Genomic DNA, 12185 nt, shown 5'->3' with positions numbered 1-12185 from the left:
ATTCAGCATCTCCTTCTAACTCATCCTAAACTTGATAAATGTTCTTTTCTCTTGGAGATTCCTTCTCCTGGATCGCTGGCTCAGTAAAAGCCAAGTATTGTAAAAATTGCACCCACACCTAGAAAGGTTTCAGGATTAATATGCCATTCCTTGCACTCATAAAAAAGAAAGATATCAGATGATCTTAACAATGTCTGTTTTATGTAATCCCGTGTCCACTGGCATTAATTATGTCACCCTCTGTTAATTATTTTTGTCAGATCTCATGTTAATTAGACTCTTATTTTGCTTAGGATTGCACTTTGACTGATGATCATCTCATTTATCCTTTAAAATAATTTATACAGCGTTACAAAGAGAATGCTAATTTTCTTCTCATTTTAGCGAAAAGAAAACGATTTTTGATTGCATTTTTGGGCTTCCGAATACTCTCCGTGGATGTCCGTTCGTGCAAACCCCCCGCAGTCCTTTGCGTTCGCAGTACCGGACACCCCCGCTGGGGGACGCTCTGGAATCGAGTTTGGGCTGAAATCGGACCTTTTAAAATCCCACCTTTCAGCTTCCGTGAACAAACTGCTTGGAGTTGTTTATAGCATAAAGAGACAATTTTCTCCACAAAATAAACTAGAAAGGGATGCTGCTCTATAATAAAATAAAAAAAAAAAGGCTTGCAGATCTCTTCAAGCATGTCAGGAATATGAAACTACACGATGTTTACAATTATTGGAAGCATAAAAGCAATTTATCACAATACCTGATATTTACTATGGCATGCATTTGATCTTCTTTCCCCCACCCTTTTCTTCCATGGATGCAGTTCAAAAGTTTACAGCACAGGAATGCAAAGCTGTGTGCTCTTGGTGTTTTACTTTCTGTACCTTGGCTTAGTTTATGCAAGGCTTTCCCTCTGTATTTACTGATGAGAGATCCTAAGTATTATTTAAAGGGGAAAAAAGCCTTTATGCTGAGATGATTAGAGTGTTTGTTTCAGGGAGCTTTAGGTTGTTTGCAGCTGATAATAACTTGGTTAGTATCCAAGACAGTAGTCCAGAATTTCTGCTTTCATAAAATATGCTTATATTTGCTATGCTAGAAATTACGAAAACAATTTGGATCAGAGGAGAAGGCCGCCATATCAATCATTTGTCATCAAAATGCATTTGATTCGGTGGGATCCTTGCACTGAGATGATGCTCAGGGTTGTCTCAGCCCCCAGAGCAGCTCCTGCAGGGTTCAGAGGATAATGGTGGTCAGAGATGGAAAGACCCAACAGGTCAGATTTTCCACCTACTTCCAAATTGGGAGTGCTCCCTCTGGTACATCTCGCTCAGGTCTGGGGTCAGTGCTGCACAATATCATGCTCCAAGGTTTATTTATTTATATACCCCAGTAAATAGAAAACAGAATAGCAAGGGTGACTTTTTACCCCCCTGCTTTCAAAAAAACAAGAAGTTTCTAGGTGAAGCTGATTAATTCCCTCTTAGGCTCCTATCAGCAGAAATTAAATGGGGTTGACTCATGGGGAACTCTGCAGTTGTGATTTGCTCTACAAATGAGATATAAGAGGTTTTCCTTGAGAGCTCAATGATGTATAAAAGGAAACTAAAGGAAAATGTATTACACTGCATTTCTGGGCTGCAGCTGTGCATCTTAGGTGCCTTAAATTCTTCTTACTAAAAGCCCTTGAGCAAAGATTTTATGCCCATAACTGCTCTGTCCTCTGGCAAATCATATTGCCTGGCAGGGCAGGGCAAATAACAGGTTACTCTTTAAAACAAAAATTACAGAGGAAAGAATACAAGATTTCAAGATATTTTTTTTTCACGATTATTGTCAAGAACTAAGTCTCAGCCAGCAAGTAATTCAGGAATACCTAGTTGTGCATAATAATCCTTTAACCTGTGCTGCCCTGTTCTGTATCTAGTGATATTATTTGGGTTTCCTTGATGTCCCTGTGTGATAACTGACCAACTGTGAATATTTTTAATTGATGTAAAAGTCATAAAATGACACATGTACTGCTAACCACTTATTGTGCAATTGGAGGTTTTCATTTGGCAAATGTTCAAGCTTAAAATGTGTTTTTCATGATTATTCCCCTTATTAAAGCTCATTTGCTATTCATGGAAAGTGAGCACAAAAGAGATGTGAACAGTCAAAGAAACTCATTTAAAAATTCAAATGAATATCCAAGGGAAATGGATTTCAGTGTTTGCCCAACTCTACTGGGACACTCAGCTGCTGAGCGTCTTCTTAATGGGTGCCTTTGTCATTGTCCTCAAGGCTTCCATCACAAATGCTGCATGGTTCCTTACGACTTCATATTGCAGTCATTATGCAAAATTCATTCTTGATATGGTTAAAGTGGTTCATTAGAGAGGCAAGGTGAGAGTGTGTTCACCACCTGCCTGCTGCTTTTACAAATGAGGCAAAAAATAATTTGTTGTGATACTGACTACCGAGTTTAGTGTGGAGTCAAAGGAACTCAGGTCTTTGGCCCTTGCTAAGAGCTGAGATACCCAATGGCCTTGCTCATCCTGGCCTCAGGGACTCCAGTTATCCCTCTCTGTGTCTTAGTGATGGGAAGGATCTGATCATCAACTGTGGAAACAAAAAACAGTGGCTGATATTTATTTTCTACCTAGGCTGAGCTCCTGCAAGCTAAATTACACCTTTATTCTTCACTTGCTTTCCTGGCAGCAGGATCTGCATGCAAGGCTCCTTCTTCTCCACTGCTTTCACCCACAAGTCTAATTGAAGTAAGTCAGGTGGTCAAGAACTGTCCTCTAGGTCTCAAACCTTGACAGAACCACCAAAGTTCTGCTTGTTACCACCTCACTAAATGGTGTAGTTCCTTATTATGCTGAAAATACAAAGTGATGTGAGCAACCACATAGCTTCTAGGGATAGATAACTGAAAAAAACATGTTGCATCATTCAGCCTGAGACTTTGGAGGTGCATTTACTCCTGCAAGCTGAGGTCAAAGGCTGATGCTTTTCAGAAAGGTCTTGCTTCTTAGCCAAATTTTTAACTGCTTCAATTAAAGAAGATCAGATTCTTTGCCTGGGGTCATATGGCAGCTCAGTGGCTCAGCCAGGGTTTGAGCCAAAGATCCATTCTCTTGGTTCATCACCCTTGAATGCAAATAGGAAATTTAATTCTGCTTTATGAAGATACTAGGCAGATTTTATACATTTTATGTTTCTGGATTGTATACAATATATATTTCTGAAAGAGGCTGAGCTGCCATTATAATGAGGAAATAGTCTAATGGGTAATAAAATTTAAGAAAAACAAGACACAAAAAATGTTTCCAGAGGAAGAAATTGGACCTTGAACTAGTAGTTTGTGGCAGCTGATAAGATGTGGAACTTTCTGAGGATGTGAAGGACAATAGAATGGTAATTGAAGACCAAAATGCTCATTTAACTTAGTGAGAGACTGCCTGATTTTTTTACACTGATGCTTATTTTAGGTATTTTTCTACTTTTTCCCCAGCTACACATTGCAGAATGCAGTGTGTGGAGGGAGTGCACAGCACTAGTGTGAGCAGGTGTCCCCACTCTGGATGAGCTGGTGCAGCTGCAGGTAAGGGAAAGGTTTTCTTCTGGTGCAGCAGAAAAGTCAAAGAGCAGCCCCAGCTGCGGGACAGAACTGTTCTGGACTTGCAGTTAGGAATGCTCCTACCTTCAGCAGCCCATACCTTCAGAAGCATGGAAGAAGAGAAGGGGCAGTCTCAGATTATTTCTGTCTAATATTTTTGCTTAAAATTGAGTTCACCATGTTATTTTTCAGCTTATCTCACCACTCTTCTTTTTTTTTTTTTTTCTTTTTTTTCCTTCTAGAATGACCTATCCCTTCAAGTTTCATTTTTGGAATTTAATATCTCCTGTTGATTTCTGTTCCTTATCTTCTCTTGATCCATTTCTGCTTCTCTTTTAGATTCTGTCTCCTTCAGTCTCCAACTAATGTCAGATTAAAAAAAAAAATTTACAAGATACTGGGCTGTGAAAGGAACTAGGGAATGTTTATGTGGTTGCAGCAGGCTGACCATTAAAGTGACTTTATTTCTACGGCATTTCAGATGCTGGGCTTGACAGTTTCATTTCTGAAACTATTTATACTCACAAAAATCCATAACAGCATTTCCATTATTTCCTTATATGATTTTTTTGCCTATATTTTATCAAGTCATCTTCTTCTATTCATGCCTGATTTCAGACAATAGGAATACAAAGTGGAAAAATCCTTTCTAAAAGAGACTGTAGCTTTTTATCTATTAAAGCATCTTTCTGTATCCCAACACATTTTTATCTCAACCTGCTTTTCAGCTTCTCCTGTTGATTTGATCCAATGGAATGACATGCTGGGGAGACTTAGATGAAAGTTACACCTGAAAAGGGTGTGTGCTCAGAGCCGAGGAACCTTACTGAAGCTGCCTTCCTCATTATTCAGCAAAGTCCTCTGGCAGCTCTGGATCCTGATTGCAGACCATGCCATATTAAAGCAAAGGCCAGCTGCAGCTGTTGCCTCCCACTGAAAACATAGAAGGAGTAGGTGTTTTACTAAGCTTTCACCACTGGACATCACAACAGAACAGGATGGATAAAAATGACGAATTTTATATTATTGCTTTTCTAAATATCATGCTGTCCAAGTATTTATATATGGGATGTTCTATTTTTTTATCATTGCAAGAAAAAAACCAACCAAACCATAACTTGCAGTTTTGAAAAGGAAACTACAGCTAGCATTAAATATTCTTGAACAACACCAGTGTATTAAATTCTGGCACAGTTTGCATTAAAAGACTATGTGGCAATTTGTAAGAACATGTGAAATAAACATGTTAAGAGTATTCCGGTGTAACTTGTTCGTTGCCACAGTAGTAAAATCAGTGATTCCCAGACTTTCTCATCTGGCAAATCATTGCCAGCCCTCAGGACTCCTGCACAGACCCCCAGACCCCCTCAATGTCAGTGGCTGTTGCAAACAGAATAAATAAAGGTTCATTATGGTTTCACAAATAGAGTTTGGAAACCACCAGACATAATGATGGCTTTGGTTCCCTGCAGCTCTACCCTCCTGTGGCTCAGGACTGTTGCTGTGGCTCCAGGGAATGGTAGGGTAAGCTTGTGGTGGAATATGATGATAACAACACTGAGCTACTGAGCACAGCCCCTTTTGCTTGCCTTGGAGAGACGCTGGCCCAGGAAGGTCAGCAGGTTGTTTGCTTCCTGCTGAGCTAATTGGCAGGGTGACAGCCACTGCCTGCCAAACACATGCATTTGTTTAATCTCTGCTGGTTGGGGATATAAACCACCAATAGACAAAAGAGGCCTTCTTTAAAAGAGCTCATTTAGAGCTGGGCGAAGATGGGTTCTCCCCTTAAACCCCAGGGTGTCCATAGTAGCTGCTCTGGATGTGCACAAATAACACACACCCAAGCTCACTTTGGATCAGTAGGAGGAGGGGGTAACTATTGATCTTGGTATAATCTGAAAAGTTAGCAGGATCAGGTAGATTTGGCATCTGTAGTTTTGTATTTAAAAGCTGATGCCGCCCATAAGTGCAAGATTGAACGGATTGTAGGAGAGACGAGGAGCTTCCTGAGCTGATTTAAGATGCACCAAGCTGCTGTACAAAGGACATGTGCAAGGCCCAAGGGAGTCAGTGCAAAGAATCCTGTTAATGTTTATGGGCTTTTGATCAAGTCCTAAAGACAGACTCAAGAGCTGAGATGTTTTGACTTTGAAACAAAGGCCCTGGTGCAATTATATAATTTCTATTATTCTCTTTAAACTGGTGTGTGTTATTCATCATTCTGATCAGAACATGCTTTGTATCTCTGTCCTATTTCTGGTTTGATGATTGTGATAAACTTGGTAACCTTTTGCAGGCTGTGAAGTTGTACACTTCCTTCAGATCCTCTGTTAGGCTTGTGAAAGTGCTTTTTAAATTCTAAAGGACAAAATTTGTGTTTGTTTTTGCCAATTAGGGATTACCAGGGGCTAATCTTATTCTAAAACTATAGGAATGATTGTGATAAACTTAGTGACCCTTTTCAGCCTGAAATATGTCCACTCCTTCATTTAGATTGTCAAAGTGCTTTTTAAGTTTTAAAGGGCAAAATTTATGAGGTTTTTAAATTTCACCAGTTTGAGATTATTAGGGTCTAGTGGTATTCTAAAAATATAACTTCTAGTACAGCTTCATCTTTGCCTCTTTCAGAAATTTGCATCCTCTCCATTTGTATGGAATATACCTGTTGCTGCCACCTCCCTTTAACAGAGGGCTATCTCTTTGGTATCCTCAGGATTTGCAGGTTTTAATTAGAATGGATTTATGTTGATTAGAGTTGATGGGATTGAAATGCCATGTAGTTATTAATTTCCTAGTTTTAATTTTGCTACTTAGTCATACGTTACCAAAAATATCTTGGAAATGTGTTTTTTCCCTTGTAAAGTGGCAAACCAGAGAAATAAATGCATCTCGGCAGGCTGTCATTTTGAGTACAACTCCTGCTAGATCCTGACTTAGAATTCTGTGAATGACTATGCAGCTGGATGAAAATGAAAAGAAATACCTGCAGTCAAGTTTTCTTAGATTTTCTTTGAAAACAGGAATGAACTTTCAGGAATTTCTGCTAGGATTTGCTTGGTTTCTTTTTTACATGTAAATGTCAATGAACATAATTCCTTGACATTCCAAAATTTCAAAATGTCCATTTTAATTTTCATCTCTGTAACACATGCAAAACAAACAGTTTCTGGGCAGAAGTCACTATTATCCAGCACATGGAATGCTGTTTCCATGTTTGCAGGGAGGAAAGTGAGGCATGAAATAATGTGTGCTCCACTCCAAGGGCCATTGCAATCAGTCTGAAGTGCACCCTCAGATCTCACTGCTACAGGATAAGGTGTTGTGCAGGTGGACTGGCTTTGCAGGCTGCTCATCTCTGCGGTGATGAATAAAAGCAGTAACAAAATTTCCAGAGCAGATAAAATTTCAAATGATCCTCTTTCCTAAGGTCTCATGCTGAGCCCATTACAGATGAAGAGAGGGACCACAGCACTGAGATACACAAGTGGCAGAATTTTGGTCTGGGAATGAGGACTGTCTTTTGCAGAGAAGGGGTTCAGTGCAGAGATGTTTATATTCAGTGCTGGCATTCAACTAGTTCCTAAAACTTCAGGGTAAAAATTTCTGCAGAAATCGATCCTAAAGATAAATTCACAGCTTCTTTCAGCTTCTCTCTTCTTTCTGTAATCAAACCCATTCCTCACTGAGTACAAGAGCAGTGAACTCAAAATTTCTTTTGATAAAAGCAGAGCTGAGCAGCATCGTTCCACAATGTGTCCAAATAATGCCAATTGCTGTAACACTACATTTCCTGCAGATTTAAGTTCTCTCCTTAATATTCCATTTATCTGGAGACAGCTGTTTGAAGAAAACAGCTAAGCTTGATCATAAATTTGCCCCAGCATATTTAGAAGTATTTGTACGTAAGATCTGAATGAATCTATCCTCTGGACTTCTTCTAGAATACCAAGCACCAACTTTGGTCTGCTTCAGTCTGTATTTTACCTCTCCTTCTGGTTTGCTATCACTTGGAAGTTTGGTCACCTTTCTCCAAATGGGAATTTTCTGAGGGAGAGCAGCTTTTGGGTTCCATTGTGAAGGAGCAGAACTTTGGGAAACCTCATTGCACTGGTGTAGGCAGATGGAGAGAATCAGGATTCTTCTTTATCTTCTGAGTCTATGATCCTTTTTTGGTCTGTACTTGCTCAAGGCTGTTCCAGCCTTTGGGTTTAGGTGGAGGTGAAAGAGAAATTCAAAGAGATACAAACTCAGGAGATGGAGAATATTCAAATAATTGACTCAACCACAAATGCAGCTGATAATGTTCAACCTGTAAATGCGTGGTTGGTGTTGGAAAGTTGGGAATTGGTTGGGTTTTTCCCATAGCCTTGATTCCACCTCAGGCAGTACTAGGAGGGATGTCCTGCAGACACAGAGGAACACGGCAGGTAAATTGTCGTTTCAGAACCAGAAGGTGAAGGTGTGCTTGGAAGCTATTGGTTTCTTGCTTCAATTGCAGTGTGAATTTTCTGGATAAAAGAAAAAAATCTCATCTTGCAGTTTTCCACATAGGAATTTGCACTAAAAAGCCAACACTTGCAGTCTGACCTATATGACATTGCTGTTAATTATGTATTATATATGCTGCTTTTCCTATTTTTTCATTGGGAGGGGCCTCTTGGCTTCTCAGTTCATATGCATTACTCTCATTAACATTCATAAGAATTTAGGTGTTGTTAGAGTGATTGTCAATCTATTTTGATATCATTCCCCAATACTTACCAGGGTCATGTGCTCCAAATAAAGGCAGAATGTCATTCTGGATATCAGGGTGTACTTGGGATCCTGTTTCCTACAGAATTACACCCTGAAGCTCCTGGAGCCAACCAGGATTCCATGGAGCTCTCTTACATGCTCAGTCCATTCTGATCCGTCCAAAGAGCTGATGTCTTAATGCAACAAAGCTGTCACAGCCATGCTGCAGCACAGAGTTCCACTCATCCCTTTTGTGGAAGGCTGGTCTCTTATCCAGTTTCCTTTATAATAAAAGGAGTAATAGCTGTGTGTATCTGAATTTCTCTGTTGTTTTTGTTAGTGGATCAAATTCCTCCCTGAAATAACCAGCTACAGTTCAGCTGAATGAAGGCTATGCCTTCATTTGCATCATTGCATAATTATTTACTTCAGCCTTACCAAATCCTTTGTTTATTTTTAAATTTACATCATGCTAAGCAGAAAATAATGTCATGGCCTGGAGCAGTGCAGAAACCATGATTAAGAGAAATAGCAGACACTAAGAATGATGGTCATACACACAGGATTAAGAGTGGAATTTGAGTTCCTACAGGTCAAGATTTACACAAACCACTTGGTCACTGGCCAGTTCTTAACTCATTTTGAGTGTCCTTTTTATTAGGATTGGAGAGCAGACTTAAAAGCTGTGTTAATGAAAAAAACAATTGGCTTGATTGAACCAGGCCCTAAATGCTTAGTATCTGTTGGAATTAGATGAACAATTCCTGTATATTTTGCTACTGTAATGCAGGATTAATGTTTTCTGATCATGTTTTCATTACTTGTTCTCTGAGAGCACTGAGACAATTTGAGTGAATCTTTGTATTTGTAATGGTTCCATCATGTGGGAAAAGATAAATGAACGTGATTCTTGCTGTCCTTATTTGGAGAGATCAGGGATGGATTGGGAAAGTCAAACAAAACCTGTGCACAGCTGGCTCTAGTTCAGACTGTATTTTCCACACTGCCTACAACTAATATGTTTGTATTTGATTTGGACACTTTGTATTGGTAAAAGGGAGTCAGGCATAAATGAGGCCAACACTATTATTCAGTGTTATTAATGATGTTGTCTACTCTTAGTTCCTCAAAAACTAGAAAACTAATAAATTTTACATATTGGAAAAAAATCACAGATAAATCAAACAAATACATAAATTCTTTAAAGTATTTAATATGTGTTAAGAGGACAGGATGATGAATTCAATATTGAAAACCAATATCAAGTTTACAATTATGTACCATTTATCATCACTGATTGCACAGACAGAGTATTATTGTGGGGAACAGAATGATGCATAAACTAAAACCCTGATTGGTTTTCTAAAAAAAAAACAAGTTAAAATTCATGTTATGTCTGAAAAGCTTTGTTTTTCTTTTTCAGGCATTATTTTCAATAGTAATTGTTCATTCAGACACAAATGATGCATATTTAATTTCTTGGGCTTTGATATTAACATATAATAATTTTCCAGTGTTGATAACTTGTGCTTTTACAAACACTAGCAGGATTCAGTTTGCTGTTGTTTCCTGAGGCCCAATTTCCCCTTTAAGCAGAAAGAACATATGGAAAATGAAAAAGTGGAGAGGAACTAGTTTTGAATTGGACATGTAGGAGCAAGCAAATGAAAGCAGCAAAATGCTCTTGAAAGCTGAATGGACTTTGAAGAGAAAACCTGTACAAGTGCCTGGTTTTACTCAGCAGATCTTTTCAAAGGGTAAAATTCCACCTCCCCAAAAGTCAACAGCAGAGCTTGCAGTGACTTCAGTGTTTTCAGACTCCTGTTGTCTGTGTGAAGGACATACCTGCTCACCTTTATGAAAGAGCTGCTCTTCTTTAAACTCCTGTCACCCCAGCTGAGCTCTGGGAGAGGGAAATGAATTCTTCTCTGGCTCACACTTTATCAGCAGAATTATTAAGCAGTTTTCTGTGCAGAGTCACTCTTGTGATATACTCCTGCTTTTTTTTCCCCTTTTTTTTTCAAATTCTTTTCTCATTTTCATGTTGGTGCTCAGGTTTCTTGGGGATAACCAGATATCATTTCACCAAACTGAAGCTGTGCACTCATAACTGAGAGTTATTTTGTCCTTCAGAATCTCAACAACTCAATCTGATTTATGAAAGAATCTGGCTAGCTTGAAGATTCAGCTGGAGTTTACAGAGTTATAACTCTAGTCTAGACTCATTGAGTCAACAATAATAAGAAAGGAGCCAAACTGGTCTTTTTATATATCTTTTTTGTAAACGACACATTTTAAAAACAGAAGCACTGAACTAGAACCAGTGTGCTGCAATCTAGTGCTGTTTGTACTGAATATGTTTTAGAAAGGGGCTGCATTTAAATAGACACCAAGAAGAAATGAGTATTCCAGTAGTCAGCCTCAAATGGAGAAGCATCCATAGGCACATTCCTTGGCACTTACTGACATCTACACCCCTGCAAGCAGATAACCATAGTGCAGAGACTGCCAGAACTTTCCATGGGAAATTACTGAGCTGGATGGGATTTTATATGAGCAAGAAGAGTGGGGCTGAATGCTTTGCCTCAAATATCTGTCAAAAGTCATACAGCAGAATGTAATATCTTGGGTTTCATTGGTGTCCAGAGAACTCATAGTTTGACAGGCCACTTCTTTGGAAAGTTTTACAGAGAGCACTGAAAGACAAAGAAAAAAAAATGTCGCAGCAGGCTTGCCTAATTCATTTTAAGCAGTCTGGTTTAGTCTCTGTGCATTTCTTACCATTTAAAAGGGAAAATCAGGGATGCTAAATAGTTCCCCAAATGGAAACTGGTAACAAAACTGAGTTCTAAACAATGCCATCAGTATTAAGCAACTGGTGGTATTTAATATTCTTAGACAAACAACAAAACCTAATTATCTTTATTTATTCAATAAATCAAGTTCAAATTTGATCTCTTGAATTGTATTAAATATTGAAAATAATTTAATAAATGAACACGATTGCTAATTTATTATTGATATTCATCATTAGGATTTTGGTAAAAAATAATTTGAAACAGGTGGAGAAAGGCAGTGAGGAATTCACCTCAGGTACCAGTACTGCTGCAGAACCTGCTTAGGTTGCCTTAGCCATGGGTAATGAAGAAAAATAGCTTGTGAAGCCAGGGAGGGAGCAGAACTGGGCCTGGAAAAGAGGTAGGGAAGAAGGAATCTCTCCAGCAGCTGCTCCAGCACCCAGGGATTCTCCACTGCCCCATGCTGCTGGCTCAGGGGGCTGCTGCAAGGTCTCAGGAGTGCTGCAAACCAGCACTGGCAGGCAAGGCAAGGCTGGGAACCTGGGGGCATGAAAGCAGTGCTGGAGTGAAGGAGTTTTTTGGGAGGCTGGGAGGTTGCAGGGAGTCCCTTATGGAGCCAATGTACCAGTCCTGGCCCAAACCATGTCCTTTTTGAAACACTGCCATCGCCTGCAGTCATGCACTGGCACGTGACCAAGAAACACACAGTGCAGGACAAAGGATTTTGGCAGCCTCATATGGACAAAAAATACTGTACAATGTGGGGATTCATCGTGTGGCTACGGTGACAAAAAAAGTTCTGCTAATCCTTTTGGTCTTTTATCAAAAAGGGATTTGGTCTTGTGTTTCTTGCGTACTGAGATGTTAAAAAAGCAGGATCACAGCCAATATTGTTATTCTAATTAGAATATAATCAGTAATAGTACCTAACACAAGTAGAGCATTTCATCTTGAAATGCCTGTGCCAAGCATAAGATTGCTGGCTAAGAGCTAAGTTAGTGCAGGTGTTCAAATCACCTGTCATGATCCTTTTGGTCTAATGATTTTAA

This window comes from Fringilla coelebs, assembly GCF_963513975.1.
Source record: "Fringilla coelebs genome assembly, chromosome: 12".
Taxonomy (NCBI): domain Eukaryota; kingdom Metazoa; phylum Chordata; class Aves; order Passeriformes; family Fringillidae; genus Fringilla; species Fringilla coelebs.
This window is presented reverse-complemented; position numbering follows the sequence as displayed.